Source organism: Chinchilla lanigera, unplaced genomic scaffold (assembly GCF_000276665.1).
Source record: "Chinchilla lanigera isolate Chin_1 unplaced genomic scaffold, ChiLan1.0 scaffold00089, whole genome shotgun sequence".
Classification (NCBI taxonomy): domain Eukaryota; kingdom Metazoa; phylum Chordata; class Mammalia; order Rodentia; family Chinchillidae; genus Chinchilla; species Chinchilla lanigera.
The window spans coordinates 4,387,337-4,404,935 of record NW_004955490.1 but is presented as its reverse complement, the minus strand read 5'-3'; the positions used below and the strand labels follow the sequence as shown (position 1 = coordinate 4,404,935).

The 17,599-nt window shown below is 39.3% G+C and overlaps 1 protein-coding gene across 2 annotated transcripts in view; it reads right to left on the bottom strand.

Annotated features, from left to right (window-relative positions):
* Positions 1–17,599, bottom strand: part of Dcx (doublecortin) — a 114,749-nt gene that overhangs the window by 64,120 nt on the left and 33,030 nt on the right. The window lies entirely within an intron of this gene.

Here is a 17,599-nt window from a genome sequence, read left to right as displayed (position 1 = left end):
CACTATGTAGCCAAGGATGGCCTCAAACTCATAGCGATCCTCTTGTCTCAGCCTCCCAAGTGCTGGTATTACAAGAGAGGGCCACCACACCCAGCTCCTTGGAACTTCTATAAACAGTGATAATAGCTAAATGGGGTAATTCTTTCCTAAGGCATTTTAAGCCACAAGTTGGAAGAAGGAAGAATTATCTACCATGTTTGTGGGGGCATTGGCCAGAGGTATGTATGAGATGGATATGCAGAGGCAAGGGACTTTTGAAGTCACATGTCCTAAATGTCCTGGAATGGTTGGTTAGAGATTAGATGTTAGCCTACAGGGCCACAGGTCCAAGTAGGATCAAAACATATTGTTTAAGGAATGAATACTCTGGCCCTCATCCTCTACATACTCTGATTTATCACTTAGATTGACCAGTCATGTAACAGACATCCCTGACCTAACCCTCTCCTTCCCCTTTCTCCCACATGAATTCCTACACCAATGTCCTTCCTTTGTCCTTTATCCTGGCTTCTTTGTTCTACCAATAAAAAGCCACAAAAGCTTCAGTAGAGGCTGTATTTATGAGACTGTCTCATGCTGAGGGGTCTTGATTAAGGGCAGTTCCTCTGTACCTTCTTGTGTTTGTTTGTTCATTTGTTTGTAGACAAGGTCTTTAGTGTAGGCTGGCCTTGAACTTGCTATGTAGCCCAGGCTGGCCTCAAATTCATGGCAATCCTCCTGCCTCAGCCTCCCCAGGGCTAGGATGACAGGATTGCACAACCACACCCAGCCCCCTCTGGACCATCTTGGAGTTTGAACTGGACATTCACTCTGAGTAATCTTCCATCCTTGGCACCATGCCAAAGTGGTGAACTGCAACACATGTTTAAAAGCTTACTACTTCTGTATCCAACTAGCAAGAGCTCAGGCCTACAAACAGGTTCTGGGTCCTAGGATCTGCCGTTTCTCTTTGTTAAATAGTTTATTAAAGTGGCCCTGCCATTTACTTTGCAACTGTGTTGTACTTATTGTACTGGGTTCATAAAGAGCCACATGGGGAGGAACAGAGCTGCTCCTTCTATGACCTTGAAGCCATTGGTCACATAGCTATAGGAGACAACTTTGGCTTTAACACCACCTCTTCCAAAACTACCATCTCCATTTCAACGAAAAAAATCGAGTTTTCTCAGGCCTCAGGTCCTACAGCTCTTTGTAAAAAGCAACAGTGCTCTAAATGGCCTATCTAATTTAAAGAGCTTTTAGAACTCTGGGGTAGACTCAGGCCCTCTGCTTTATTAATGATTCTATTATGATTTTATCTTAGGGGACCTGGCTTTCTTTGTTCACTCTTCAAGTATTTCCTTGTTATTTTCTTCAAGAAAAAAATGTAACATTGAACAATTTGATGAGAGGATTACTGGCAACTTGAGTCAAAGGAATAGGAATAGGTTTATGAAAAGTTGAAAAATTTAGGATAAATCCCATTTCCTGCCTTGCATCTCTTGTTTCAATGTTAAGACAGTGTTGTTGGATGATATTTCTCTTTTCCAGGCCTAGTTCCTTCTTCCAGAGCCTGGATCTTCAGGTATTAGCACAAAGGTTTCTAACAATGGGTCACATATCTACTTCCTACACACATACACTCAACTCATGCTGCTCTATAGGTTTCTAACTTAGATGTGGGAGTGAAAACTCACAGCTATAGTAATGGATATTTTTGTGATCCAAGAGCGAAGGAAGAGGGTGTATTCTTAGAGGGTGTCCATTTTAAAACTCCCCATTCAAGTGCAAAGTTGCTCAAGAGCATTCTTTCCTTGCTTTGACAGGATCCATGGTAGTGTCCTGCCTTGGTAGATAACATTGGCTGTTCTAGCAGCTATCTATACAACAGTGGGTAATTTGTCAATTGGTTCAAGAAATGGGGTTTTCGGCATCTACTTTGAGCCAGGCACTGTGCTGAGAACCAGGGACATGAAAATTAAGATTACTTATGTAAACTCAGCCTGGGCACACCTGGCTTTTGTGAAAAACCATGCTTTACACAGTTGCTCTGTTCACTAAGTTTTTCCAGAACAAAATGTGACTCTCTTTCCAGATATGCTTAGTTCCTTAATTCTCATCCAAATTAGCCTCCAGCTTCAGATTTTGATGGCTTCAGTAACTTCAGGAAACATTAATCTATTTGTAGCCACTACTCTTCACTAGTCTCTCAGAATAGCCAATCAGAGAGTAGATTCTAGTGAAAATAAGAATTGACATAGACAGAATTTGTTAGGAAGATAAACAGAGAAGTTATTGGTCCATTTTACTTTTAATAGGTTACACTTAAATGTTTCTACAGGCATATCATTAATTTGAACTCAATGTTTGAAGTTCCTTTTATGAGGTAACTTTTTATATAAAGACCGTGAAATGCACAAATTATAAATGTACTTTTGATCCATTTTGATAAATGCATAAACTTGCATAAGGCAAAACCTTATCAAAACGGAGTAAATTGCTTCATGCATCTTCCCAGTAAACACTCATTCCTCACCCCTGAGAGGCAATCACTGTTCTATTTTGATTTTTTTCCATGTAATTGCAATTCATAGACAGGGAGAGGAGCCATTTAAAGGGAGACAGCCATATTCTAGCTCCTTAGCACTTTGTAATTGCAGCAGTATTGCCTTTTGCAAAACAGCTCGGATGTCTGCAAGACTGATGCTAAATCCAGCTCAACCAAAGCTATCTGTGAGATTTTCAGAGAGGGAACCTGTATAAGTTTTAGTATCTTCAGCCATATTATTGGTATCATACAAGATTGATTGGAAGACTTAAGAAAACATAACTAAATTAGTAATAATGTTAGTGTTACAGACTTACAATTTGTTAGGCGTTAAGATACTGGCCTGGATTAGTTCACATGGTCTTCCCTAATGTTATGATATCCATGACAGATAGGAAAAGGAAGTTTAGAAAAAGCACTTTGGCCCGGTGTGGTGGTGCACACCTGTAATCCGAGCACTTGGGAGGCTAAGGCAGGAGGATCACCTTGAGGTCAAGGCCAGCCTGGACTACATAATGAGTTTGTTTTTGTTTTGTTTTGGTACCGGGAATCAAACTCAGGACCTTGTGCTTACCAGGCAGGCACTTGTGCTGCTGAGCAATATCCCTGGAGTACATGAGTTTGACACCAATCTAAACTACATAGGGAAGATCCCATCTTAAAAAAATTCACCCAAAATCACTCAGCTAATAATTGGAAGGGCCACAATATAATCCCAAAGAAATTTGACTCTAAGGGCCATATTTCCACACTGCTATGACTCTAAGGGCCATATTTCCACATTTCCTTTACTGTGCATGCCATAGAGAGACCAAAAATACTGCATATTTATTAAATGCACATTTTATGTATATATATATATGTATATATATATGTATATAATTTCATAATCTGTTCAGTTACAGAGTCCAAATGAAGGCATAGAGCCAACAACACAAAGAAAGAAAATGCTTAGAAATTTCAGTAGCCCAATTTTGCTGGTCCACACCTTGGCATGAGCATTTGTATCTATTGTATTCCTGACAATGCTCTATGCATCGAACTTTGAAAAACACCCGCAGTAAGATAAACCACCAACACAGACCCCCACACAGTTGTGCTGACCAACACAAAAACCGCCCCAGTGACAATGTTCCTCTAGAAGAAAGAACTGGGCAAAATGCTTTTTCCCATTAACGCCTTCAGCTCCCCGATGCTCTGTTCAGCAGCTGTGCTGCAGTCACTCAGACAAAGGGCTCACTGGAAAATCAGTTACATCATTGGCTTCAGCTCTGACAGACTTGCCAGGAGCAGCATGATTAACATTTTCACAGAACCAGAGAATGGGCAGGGCTGGTGCTCACTCAGGCTACATTATTCTACCCTTCCCCCCAATGAAAATCCCATTAAATTGGGCAATTACCCATACCCCATTCAAGGTGGCTGCTTATGTACATCAGGGGCCATTTTCTTCCTAAGTAAGGCAGCATCACATGGAGCTGTTTTATCCCTCAGCCTCCCTATTGGGCCACTCAGTCTAACTGCCTTCCTTGCCAGGCTGGGGGAATCAAGTTTGCTGGCGAAGAGAAGAGAGTGTTGTGCTCTGCGAAGGGTAGCAGATGAATATCTAGCAGTAAACTATAGCTGAGCCTTAAGGAAGAAACACGAAGACAATGGAAAACAGAACAGAACTTTAGTTTTATCACTGCCAAGAAACCTACAAATGGTTGGTAAATCACTTTCAAAGGTTTGGAATCTCAGTTCAGCAGGCAGACAGCAAAGAATGGGACGAAGGTAAAGAAAGGTGCTGAGCCTTTAAGCTCAGTGAGCGCTGGAATTTTAAACTTCCAAGCTTCATTTTTTCAGCGTGTGAAGGCTTATTAGCAAGCCTGCCCACAGAGAAGGGAAATGGCTGGTAATTGAGCAAAACGAGTGCCTGGAATTATGAGGAAGTGAGAAGTTAAGAGATCTTTTCCAGTAGTGAGAAGCTGATAATACGATGCAATAAAATAAGGTTCTCTGTTAGGGCGAGCAATGTTTTCTTATCATAGAACCCATGGAGTTAGCATCCCTGCACTGCTATAACTTGACGTTTTCAGCCACTGAACTTGTGACACAAAACACAGAAAAGCTTACCATTCCATCATCATCCTCCTGACCCCAGCGGGGCTGTGCACTCCCAGAGGTAAGACTAACGAAACACAGGAACCAAGACTAAATTGCAGGAGATCCCTCTGCTGGTTTCTTATTGCACAGAAGACACACAAGACATGTGTGTAAGTATTGTCCAGTAGCGACTGTCTGACCCAATCCTTTTGGAGATTTTGTCTATGTGGATATTTTGGCTCTAATCCGAGAGATTAAAATATTTTAGGGATAGCTCTGATCCTTATTCAGGGTTATTACTACATAAAAATGGTATTGGCTGGGTCAACAAATAGGAAGGATTGGTTGTATTTACTGCTCTCTTCAGGAATAGTTATTATCCTTGAGTTATATTGATCAAATATGCTAAGAGGTAACTACACAGGATCAACTCCTAGCCAACAGGAGAGTCTGACTCACCAGGCATGGTTCAAACTAATTCGGGGCTCCTTAGAAATGGAGTCATTTTAACAGATGCCATTTTTGAATGCCTACTGTGCACCAGGTCCTTTACAACAATTCTAATTGTCACAATAACCCTGTGAAGTAGAAACAGTGTCTGGCATATAACAATTATCCAAAAAATAAATAGTACCTCTTCAGTAATATTGGACCTATTGTATAGATGATAAGAAGGATCTAAGAGGCTTCAAAACTTATTTAGGGTCACAATCCATAATTTAATGTAACATTTTAAACATATTTGGAGTTGGATGCATTCTGCCTTGTTCTTTCGTAAACAAGCCCAGCCACCTTTGAATAACAGTCACGTTCTCTCTCAGTCTTTTTCCTACTTTGATCCCCGAAATGATTGTAGTGTCCATAAAACTATACTGAAATATAAAAGTAGGTGTTCCCGTATGGTAAAACACTATTGTAGACACACAGGTTTTTGCTCCAAAAGATATTAAAGTAAAGTGCATGCCATAATAAGCTCTCCAAAGGAGGTGAACAAAACCAAAAGGCACAGGACATGGCTAAAGCGCGGATAGGGTGGGACTGCTCCTTTCCAGCTCTCTGGATCCTGCTATCTGCCAAGTTCAGTGCAGCCTAGAGTAGTTTTAAGAAGCTTCTGTTACATAAACTTGAGTCATGTAAATGGGTGCACCTTGAGATCATGTTAGTGAAACAAATCAGACACACAAGCTTAAATATGACATTGTTTCTCTTACATGAGAAATTCAGAGTGAAAATAAAGAGCAAAATGAAAACTGGGTGGTAGAAAGTATGAAGACAGACTGTTCTCAAAGGGGAATGGGGTCAACAGAGGAAGAGAGAGATAAAGTATGAAAAACCAAAGAATGAGGATGTGCTACGTACATGTACCAACTCCACACAAGGAAGGTAAGCATTAAGCACTGCAAAAAGGAAGGGCACCAGGGCATAGGGAGAGGGGAGCATGGGGGAGAGGAAAAGAGGATGTAAGAAGGAACTGAGATGGGTTGTGTACATGTACCAACTCCGCGCAAGGAACATAAGGCTTGTATCCTATGCATATGTGCCAATAAACTAAAATTTTTAAAAAAGAAAAAGAGTTTTCTGTTGCTGGATGTGGTGGCACACTCCTGTAATCCCAGAACTTGGGAGACGGAAGCAGGAGGATCACCTTGAATTTGAGGCCAGCCTGGGCTACATAGTGAGTTCAATCCCAGCCTGAACTACATAGCAAGACCCTCTATCAAAATTTAAAAAGAAGCTTTCTGTTAACAGATTCATAGGCAATCCAGGGATTAGAGAACCAATGATCCATGGGATCACTTTAAATTTTGCTTCTGGAGATATACATTATTAGTACATTCACTTAGCAAATCAGTGTGGCATTATTTGTAAAATTGAACGTTCACATATCCTACTGTGCAAGACTTGGGCCTATTTGTCATTTAATTCACCCCTTTCTATCCCCGATGTGCTCAGTTTTGCAGTAAGGTGACTGCTGCAGGTTACCTACATTGGGAATCCATATGATTGGGCTTCCATTGGATTCTGTTCATGGAAAACAAATGAGGAATAATAGAAGGTTTGAGGAAGGGAGAAGTCAAAGTGTACCTCAACCTTCACCCTCTCCACCTATTATGATTTCAGTCTGGATGTCTCCCCAAAGCCTCATGCACTTTTAGATGGGGCTTTCTCAGAGGCAGCTGAATCTAGAGTGTGAGATTGATTCGTAGTGCAGTGATGGGATTAAGGGTGCAGGGAATAAGTGTGAGTGACTGCTGGATCAGCCCACGGATTGGATTGGTAGCGTCCTAATCCCAGCAGTCTGGATAAGACAAAAGGGGCAGAAAGAGGCTTGTTTTGTCCTTTTTGATTTTGTTGCTTTTGTTGTTTTCCACCACCATGAACTGTTGCCCTCTGCCATGTGCCGCTTTGCTTTAGAGCCAGCCGATTACAGACGGAAACCTCCACAAGCTGGGAGCTAAATAAACCTTTCCTCCTTTAACCTTGAGTGTTAGGAGTTTTGTCCCAGCAATGAGAAAAATAATGAAGACATCACTCCCATCTCAAATCATAACCCCTACAGCTGTCATACCTCTTACATGAGTCCAGTTCATGGGAAAACTGGCCGTGTTTCCAGCTGGTAGCAGGTGACCCTGTCCCTGAGCTCTGGTGACACTAACCTTTCATTCTTCCAGTCCTAGAGAGGGGTAATAACAGCTCACTACAATTGTTAATATATAGGCTTCCTCATCTCCTCTTGTTAGGCTTCTTAGATGTTACCTCCCACACTACTCAGCAATGTATAGGAAAAAACTACTGATACATGCAACAATCTATCTTGGCCCCCAAGGAAATTATGACAGATAAAAGTCAATCTCAAAATGCTACATGCTATAAGAGTCCATGTATATAACCTTCTGGAAATGACAAAACTTTGAGCTAGATAATAGATCAGTGGTTGCTAAGGATTAAAGATGGTACTGAGCAAGAGGGGGTGAGAGTCACGATAAAGGGGTAACACAAGCAATATTTATGGTGATAGGACAGTTCTGTATCTTGAATGTGCTGGTAGTGCTGTGGTTTGAATATGGCTTACATCCTCCAAAAGTTTTTGTATTAGGAAACTGATCCCTAAGGTGGCCCTATTGGGATGTGGTGGGATTTTTAGGAGGCGTGGCCTAATGACATATCATTAAGTCACTGCAGGCATAGTGTGGTAAGGTAGTTCTCATGGGTCCTCGAGTTCTCAAGAGAGGGTGGTTATACAAGAAGCAAGGCTGGTTTCTCCCATACTCTTGTCCTTCCTGTTGGCTGCTTACTTCTACCTGTGCTTCCACCATGCGACCCTGTCTGCCACCCACACTGAAGGCTGAAACCAATAGGTCCTTACAGATCTTGGATTTCAAATATCTGCAATGTAAACTTAATAAAACTCCATTTCTTCTTAAGTAACCTGTGCTAAGTATTTTGTTATACTAATGAAACCTGACTAATAGAGATAGCTACACAAATCTATACAAGATAAACTTCTATCAGTGCATAGAACTGTGTATATGCACATGAACACAAATAAGTGTGTGCAACTTCGGTGAAATCAGAAGCAGGTGTGTGTATTATGCTGTCAGTGCTCTGGTTTGGATACTGTTTTGTAAGATGTTACTGTCAGAAGAAACTGAGGAAAAGGTAAATGGGACACTTTGGGCTCTACTTTGGAGGATTCCTGAGGGGTTATTATTAGTTCAAAATAAAGTTTTAAAAATAAAACAGCTTTCTCTAAGTAGTTTAGGCAGTACTAAGGTAGCATACTTGGTTCTCTCCGTACTTGAGGCTGCTTGCTAGTGAAGATGATTTGTGAATCTTACTCTAAGCTTTTTATTTCTGACTTCACATCTTAGTGTTCTTTTTCATATTTAGAATACAGTATTTAAGGGTGATCCTTTGTTATTATGCAAATGTACACTGTACATCAAATCCCCTCTGTCATGATAAAGCACAGTTACCCAAGTTAGGAGCACCTTTCTCTGCTACTCCATTAAAAAAAAAAAAAACAACAGAGAAAGGCAGTGGCCTATAAAACAACATAATAACTACGGTCATATTTACTAAGTGGCATGACTTGATTGTCAAATTCATTAGGTTGTCTCTACTGGGAAATGAAGCAAGCAAAGGACAGACTACTACAATAATGCAGTTTCCCTTCCTTTGCGTATACGTATTCCCCACAAACATTTACGATCAACAACCATGTTCAGCACCATGGACAACACTGCTGGGTGCCCACTATTGTGGGAAGCAGGTTTTAGGGCTCATTAGCTTTGTGAATTTCCTCTCTTGAGTTTACTTCCTTCCTTTAGTAATCTGATATTTAAAAGACAGTGGGGGTGGGATTCTATACCGATTTAGAGGAAGAATCAGGAGCGGGTAAGGGAGGGGCTTTTAGAAAAATATCAGGTTTCTAAGGAAATAAAACAGAGTTGAAGGCAATTGTGATTCCCAGTGTCTTAAGCAGATTGAAATATGACCTTAGCAAGTTTACTCTGCACAATAACACTTCCTTAAAGGCAGTCTTTCTCTAGTAGTGAGAGTAAGCACCCATGCCGCATTCAGTTCCTTGTTGCTGCTTGCAGAAACTTTTAACTTGACACTAGCTTGCTCACAGAATGGACCTTAGAAGTCCCTGTAAAGTTGCTTAAGGAGAAGAGGCGGTGTATGAAAATATAAAAGGCTACAAGAATAAGTAAAAGCAGAGATATAAGGGGATCTTCTGCACTATAACAGACATACACACAGATACGTACAAAACTAATTTGAAATAAATTCCTGAGAAAGGTGAAAATGAGAATATGTCATTTCAAATAACCAGCTGTCGTCTGGGACTTGCCAGTCAGTATTTAGAACTAGTGAAAGTAAGAGATGAAATAGTCCTCAAAGATTCTCTAGCTCAGTAGTTCTCAAATGTGGCTTTGCATCAGAATTAACAGGATGGTTGTTAAAACACAGATTGTAGGACCCAAACCCTAGTTTCTGATTCAGAAGTTATAAGTTGCAGCCTGATAGTCTGCATTTATAGTAAGTTCCCACGCTTGCTGATGCTTTTGATGAAGAACACACACTTGAGAAACCAGTCTCTATTCCAATTCCTTTATGGCATAAAAAAGGCAGCTTAGTCCCAAAAGAGCAGTGACTTGCACAAGATCACTCAGCTGGTTAAGAATCCATACATCCAATCCTACCATCCAGGGTTCTTAATTTGGAATCAAGTGCTGACCATCACATGCCACACTCAAGTTTAATTACTGGACTGGCAATGATGACTAACTATAAGTGAAAGGAGCAACAGTAGAAATGGACTGTGCCCCTTCTTCATTTGGCTCCATACAAAATTCTCTCTGACTTCAGCTTCTAACATAATGCTGAAAACATAGCCAAGCCAGGGCTGAGGCTTAACTCTATATAACGGCACTAGAATCACCTTTGCTTCCAATTGCATCACTCTATTATTATCAGTCCCACAAAATATTCACATCAAATTTATTGCTCACTAGTTATGGTTGTCAGATTTCGGAAATAAAAATTAGGATGCCCAGTTAAATTGGTAAATTTCAATTTCTCATTATTTACCTGCACTTAAAATTTAACCAGTCATCCTGCATTTGATTTGGCAATTCTAATCCTAAGAAACTGCTAGTCAATTTGGAAAGAGGGAGTTAATGTCTCAACTCATGTTTCAGCTATGGGCTCCCTGGCCAAGGCACAAAGACGTTAAGGAAGATCTAGCCCGTCTTACTCCCTCCTCCACTTCCAGCCTGCCTAGCTTTTTGGAGCTCTATTGAGACAGAGTAAAAAGGCTGTGATTTAAGGAGCAGGAAAAAAAGCAGCAGCTGAACTGGTACCCTCCAGCATTTCTCATTTCTATGAGAAGTTTGATTCTGGTTGCATGCCCTGTGATTAACCAAAACAAGAGGAAGACAAATAAAAATTCTGTACAGCTGTTTCATACTGACAGACCTGACCTTCCCCGCTGAGGGTTCTTTGTGCTGAGAAATTGTTACCTAGCAACCAGGCCTTGCAGCTGCCAGACTCCAAACACTGAAAACATGACTTATAGAAAAGAAGCCAGGAGAAGAATGGTGGAGTGGGGACTGCATCAATCTGAGGTTTGTCTTGTACTCTAATACTATGCTTGAGTAAAACACACAGTAATCGAAGCCCCTTCCTGTAGAGAATCAATTGTCTAATCAGACCGCTGGGCCCCAGGTTTCTGTCACCTCCACCTGCTCTAGCAGCCACCCCTACATATGAAAATGAGAGGGTTCAGGGAGGGTGGGGACGAAAATGTTTCCCAGAGATGTCAAATGCTCTGTGAGGTGCACATGGCTTTTATTCTGTAACAAGGGAGCCCATCTTCAATTTTCAATATACTTCTGAAGTTCCTTCCTTCCTTTCTTCCTTTCTTCCTCTCCCTCTCCTCCTCCTCTCCCTCTTCTCTCTTCTCTCTCTCTCTCTTTCTCTCTCTCTCTGTCCTCCCAGTAGGACCACTTGTCTTCATAAAATAATCATGGAATCCAAGGCACAAAAAAGCTGAAAGAACCTGGCATGCTCTGAACTGGAGACTTTTCTTTTTGACAGTGTGCTAAGACTTGGGTAGCAGTAGAAAGATAGCATTGAGTGACCAAAGAAAGGCTCAAGATGAAAGGTAGAGGCCAAGCATAGTCCAAATTCTGATGTGGGAGAGCCTCCAAAATCAGTTACTGAGACCAGACAATTAGGTCAAGTTCAGGAAGGGATCAAGGAACACAGAAGTCAAACAAAGGTACTGGACAGCTATAGAAAAGGTCTAATTTAATTGGTCTGGGGAGAAGCCCATGATCTGTATTTTTGAAGCTTCTCAAGTGTTTAGAATGTGTAGTCAGTATCTAGAATGTCTAGATTTTGCCGACGTGGAAGTATTAGCTCAGTGGGTTTCAAACATCAGTTCCTTGGTGAGATACCTGGCCAGACACTTAAAATGTAAAGCCCACAGTCCCACCCTTTATCAAAGCTGAATTAGCAAGTCTAGAGTAGGGTCTAAGAAACCTGCATTTTTAACAAGCTTCCCACATGGATTTTAATGTAGGTGGTCTATGCATAACGCTGCAAAATGCTGGTGTATAATGCCTCTTAACATCGCTTTTAATGTAATCAAAAATATTTTTCATATCACCTAGTCAATTGCCTATAAAGGATAACCAACTTCCTAATATAGCTAACTAGGTAGTAACCGAGTTTCTGTATCTGGATAAGGAGAGCCTTGTTAGGGCACATTACTACTGTAGCTTTTCCTCCTACTATGCCCAGTTTTCTTTCTAGTAAGCATCCATTTTGCCTCTGTCTCCAAATCCACTGACCTTAAGGTTGGAATTGACTGCTTCTCTGATTTCAGTATAGCTCCTATGAAATTCAAGTGTTGGCAGTGTGATAGAATTAAGAGAGAAGGTCTTTAAAGGTGAATAGGCAGTGAAGATTCCCCTTTCCTGAAAAGAGTTAAGCTCCTTAGAAAAAAGCTTCAACCTGGGTATGATGGTGCATGCCTATAATCCCAGCAGTCTGGGAGGCTGGGACAGAAGGATCACAAATTGAAGCCCAATTTATGCAACTTACCAACTTGGTGAGACACTGTCTCAAAATAAAAAATAAAAAGGGCGGGGAATGTAGCCCAGGTTGAAGGTCTTGGGTTCAGTCCCCAGTACTACAACAAAAGCGAGAACTTCCAACAGTACTCAGCCCTCTTGCCCTTCTGCCATGTGAAGACACAGTGTTCCCCTATTCTGGAGGATGCTGTTCCCATCAGATAATCAAAACTGTCACAGTGTTTCTTTTTTTTTTTTTTTTTTTTTTTTTTTTGGTTTTTCTCCGGTACCGGGAATCAAACTCACGACCTTGTGCTTGCGAGGCAGGTGCTTTGCCGCTGAGCTAAATCCCCAGCCCAGCAGTGTTTTCATCTTGTAATCCCAGCCTCTAGAACTTTGAGAAAATAATCATATGTTCCTAATAAATTATCCAACCTCAAGTATTTTGTTTTAGAAGCTTAAACTGGGAGACTAGTTTATAAATATACATTTTAATTCATATACTAACTATATTACTGAGTTTGGATATCTTTAAAATGCTGCTTATTTTTTAAAAATAATAGCTTTCTTGAGATATAATGAGTATACTATACAAGTCACTAATTTAATGTGTAAAATCCATTAGCTTTTAATATATTCACATTTGTGAAACTAGCATCACAATTAATTTTAGAACACCCACACTACCCAAAAAGAAGCCCTGCATCCATTGTAGTAAAACTCCAAACCTCTTGATCCTAGGAAACTACTAATCTACTTCATATGGCTGTGCATCTGTCTGTTCTGGGTACAACATAAATGAAATTTAGTATGTTTTCACAGCTTATACAATTAGAGCATGTATCAATACTTGATTCCTTTTTACAACTGAACAATATTTCATTGCCTTGCTGTGGCACAGTTTGTTTAATTATGAACATGATAGTTTATTTCTGAACCCTCTATTCTACTTTATTTATCTACATTGCTGTCTCTATGACAGGACCACACTCTTTAACTGTTGCAACTTTGTGATATGTTTGAAATTGGGAAGTGTGAGTATTTCCACTTTGTTCTTCATTTTCAAGACCTTTCTGTATGACTTAAATTTCCATACTAAATTTAGGTTACATTTAACAATTTATTCAAAGAAACTAACACTTTGATAAGGATTTCACTAAATCAGGAGATCAATTTTCCAAGTATTATCTTCTCCACAATTCTATCAATTCTCTTCTGAACTTGTTTATAACATCAGCTGATTTCTCTCATTGATTACCACTTTAAAATCTTGAACTTTTTATTTTTATATGTATGAGTCATGATTTCACCCTTTTGCAAAACTACCTTTTAAAATCTGTGATTTACTTTGAGCAAGCTTATTTCCTTCCTTTGATAGATATGGAAACTGACATACTGAAAATTTAAGTACAGGTTGAACAGCAACCTATAATCTTACAGCTACAACTAAAACCCAGGCTTTCTTGTTACCAGTCAAAGATGTTTTTACCAGCCCAAAGTTTCTTTATCTCTTATAAGTTTTTTAGTAGTTCTTGAAAAAATCCTGTTTAGTTTCTTCTTGGAACATAATTCCTTTTTCTTCTTAACCATATTCCAAACTCTTATTAAGAAGGATCGTTTGCTGTATCTATTTGATGTCCTCATGCTTTAAGCTATATTTCTTTTAGCTGAATTTATTTGGGTTAAAATATTTGTATAGCATTTTTATGGATCAAAGATATTTGGAAAATACAAAATGTAGTCCAAAGGTTTGGACAGGGGACAATGTTGAATGACTCTATCAATAAAGCATATGGTCCATGAGACAAAGCATTCTAAGGAATATATATCTAATCAGGGAAGTTTAAACAGAATTTTTGGTGGTAGAGAATTATCTTTGCATGTTGCAGGAGGATAGTATGCATAGTGTAAAGTAGTTATGAGGTGGAGTAAACAGGCCGGCATGGAAGAGTGCAGAATTGCCCTCGAGACCCAAGCAGGCACTCATTTGCTCGCCTGTTCTATGAAGATGAAGATGACAGTTCTGTTCAGAACTTATTTTAGTGAAATCCTCCTTTTTACATAGAAAGCATATTTTATATTGCAGTATTGTCTGTTCAAGCAGAATATGTCATTCTCTGGCATTTATCTGCAAATAGGAAATGTCTATATTAAGATGTAAGTCCCAGTAACTGTAGTTATCCAAAGTTGAAATTTCTCAACATCCACTTACTCTGAAAACTGGGCTATGTGTAAAAAAAAAAACAAAATTCAGCAGAGAAGAGGCCTCCTGTTTCAGCCTGTATTAAAAGATATAGATTCTTATTCTTAATCCATCTAAAAGGTTTTTGATGATGCAAGAAAATTACCGATTTTTGTAATGTAGCTATTTAATGCAAGCCTTTGATTGTTGAAATGTACGTATAATCCAACCGCCTGCTAGCAGTTGATAAGGTTTCTAATATATAGAAATTCAAAACAGAGGAATTTAGCTATGTTTCTCTGATGGTTGCTGTAAGCTTTAAAGTAGATGAGTAAAAGCTGGACACATTTAATATTTGGAGAGATGGCTATAGCTTGTTTCACATCTGTGCCTGCAGTAACCTAATTAGTACACAGTGAATCTTGGAAATGATGTTTATTTGACAAGTCAGCATGGGATAGGGGAAAACAATATCCTAGGAGACAAAGGGTCTGAATTCTAGTTCTGGATTTGTTAGTCCTCAATTCTGTGACCTTGAGTAAGTCCTTTCACATCATAGAACACCAGATTCTGCATCTGTCCAATAGAAATAATCATAGTCATGCAAGCTACCTGATAGGGTTGTGGTGACCATTAAAACAGATAATAAAAGTAAAAGGACTCTTAAAAATTGAGGTACAAGACAAGTATAAAACATTTTCACTACTATTCAATTCCCTTTCTTTCAGCTTTTAGCAATGGAATGTCTTCTAGAACTTCACTACTATGGAGAACTACTATGACACCCAATATAATCAGAATCATAACTAATTGTGCAACATACCTTATACTTTACATAACATTTTCATATACATGATCTCTAAGATCCACAACACTCTTTTGCTTTAGGCAAGGAAATGTTAAATTCCCCTAGGGCTGAGAATATGTCATATTAAACTTCATATGTTCCCAATGCCTAATGAAATTCCTGGCAGAATAAACATTTGCATTAGTGTACGTTATTTCAATCCATATTTAATAAATAAGAAAAACAAGGTCTAGAGAGAGTAAGGGGTAGCTGAGTGAAAAAGCCAATTTGAATTCAAGTTTTCACATCCACTATTTCACTACCCTGTATCTTTTTAATAATATTATTTATAGCAGTGGTTTCCATTCTTTGTAATCATTGGAATCACCCATAAAGATTACTGAAACTCATATTGCTGGGCACTGCCCCACTTTGGACTTAGTAAATTGAGTAGGAACTTAGAATTTGTATTCCTAGCAAGTTCTAAGTTCCCAGGTAATGCTGCCCATGCTGGCTAAGGGAAGCACACATGAAAACCATTACCTTTTGGTCTTTCTTGGTTTTTGAGCAGCAGCATCAGTATCGCCTCAGAACTTGTTAAATATACAAAATTTTGCATACAAATTAAAGTTTGAGATGCACTGAGAGGACATCAACACAAGTAGTTTCCAGAAGTGCTCATAAGAATTATTTGGGAAACTTTGAAAACTGGATTTCCATGTTCTTCAGCTAGAGATTTAATTTTAGGCAATTCTGAGGCACAGTCATGTTTATGAAATATTGCTCTAAGCTAGTGCTAGCCCAATATATTTCCATCACATCCCTCACCCCCACCCATTCCCACACACAATTGCATCTTATCCTTCTAGAAACTTCCCTGGGTAGTGAGTTAAGAGGAGAAGCATTTTACTGGGATTTTGAAAGGCATTAAGCAACTGGAAGATGCTCTGACAAGTGGCCCAAGCATTGATTTTTATTTTAAAAACATGCTAAAAACTGAGATGGAGGTGATAAAAGAAAATGCAAGATAGGATCTTTTAGGAAGATAGACCTAACACACATGAAAATAATTACACAATGGAAATTTAAACTATCTTGGTATTCTCAATATAATTGGTATTGAAGCAAGATTTGTGAATTGGAAAATCCACAAAACAGGTGGGCTATGGGCACGCATAGGGCATTATCTTACATTTTATCATACCTCCCCCAGGAAATCATTCAACAAAATGATCTTTCAGACAAAGAACAAATATAACTCAGCAACATGGAACTAATCAGGGGGACTAAAAATGTACTTAACACTGAACCTTCCAATTTTGTATAGAATGAATTACAAAGAGTGAATCTGGAAAGAGTAAGACTGGAGACACAGATCTTGTATGGAAATTATCTTGGATTTTCATCCTCTGCAAAGGGTGGCATTTGCAAGCTCAGTGTAAGCTGGAGACACTCAAGGAGGACCCTCACAAGTAGGAATGCCTGATACCAGGCTAAAATTTCTGAGCTTCATTTCTCTACTCCCAGGCACGAATATGCCACCAAATAGATGATGTGGCTTAGAATTACGTGAGAAATAAGCTAAACAGCACCCCCTGCTAGAGATGCATGCTGTCTTACATTTACAATATGTTTAGGTTTTTTCCTGAAAAATTATGAATTCTCAAGGCATTGTGTCATCTTTACTGCTAATAAATCAATACAATAACCAATATTCTAGCTTTTGAAGAGGAATACTTACTCATTTTCTAACTCAAAGAGACCGGAAACTGAAAAAGGAATATGTGTTTCATCCATTGTCCTACTAGTGTAATCTGATGATACAGGAAATACTTCATCTGATTGGCAATTAATATTTTCTCATTCTGTCGGCATGATAATTCCTTACAATTGAATAATTTATGTTATTCAGAGGAGTTTTACAAATGTTTTGATATCTAATGTTCCTCTTCGTTCTCAAGTTTTATTAGATAACGTTATCCTTTGTGGCCCCATGAGATAGGTTGAGCAAGGTCCTTTAACTGCTCTGAGCTTCAGTTTATTCATCTATATAATGAGAACAGTGGACTAGAACAACAGTTTTCAACCTTGGATGAATATTGCCTTGCCTGGGGAGATTCTTTAAAATGTTGATTCTGACATCTTGGTCCCAGTTCTAGAAATTTTTTAGATATAATTTGCTAGATATAATTTTTCTGGGCTCGGGCTGGGGATTTAGCTCATCCGCAAAGCGCCTGCCTGGCAAGCGCAAGGTCGTGAGTTCAGTTCCCGGTACCGGAGAAAAACCAAAAAAAAAAAAAATTTTCTGGGCTCAGGCGTGCATATTAGGTCTTCTAAAAGTTTCCCATGGAGTCTAATGAGCAGCCTGGATGACACTCACTGCACTTAATGAGGTCTAAGGTCTCTCCTAGCCCTGATACTCTGAGTCCATA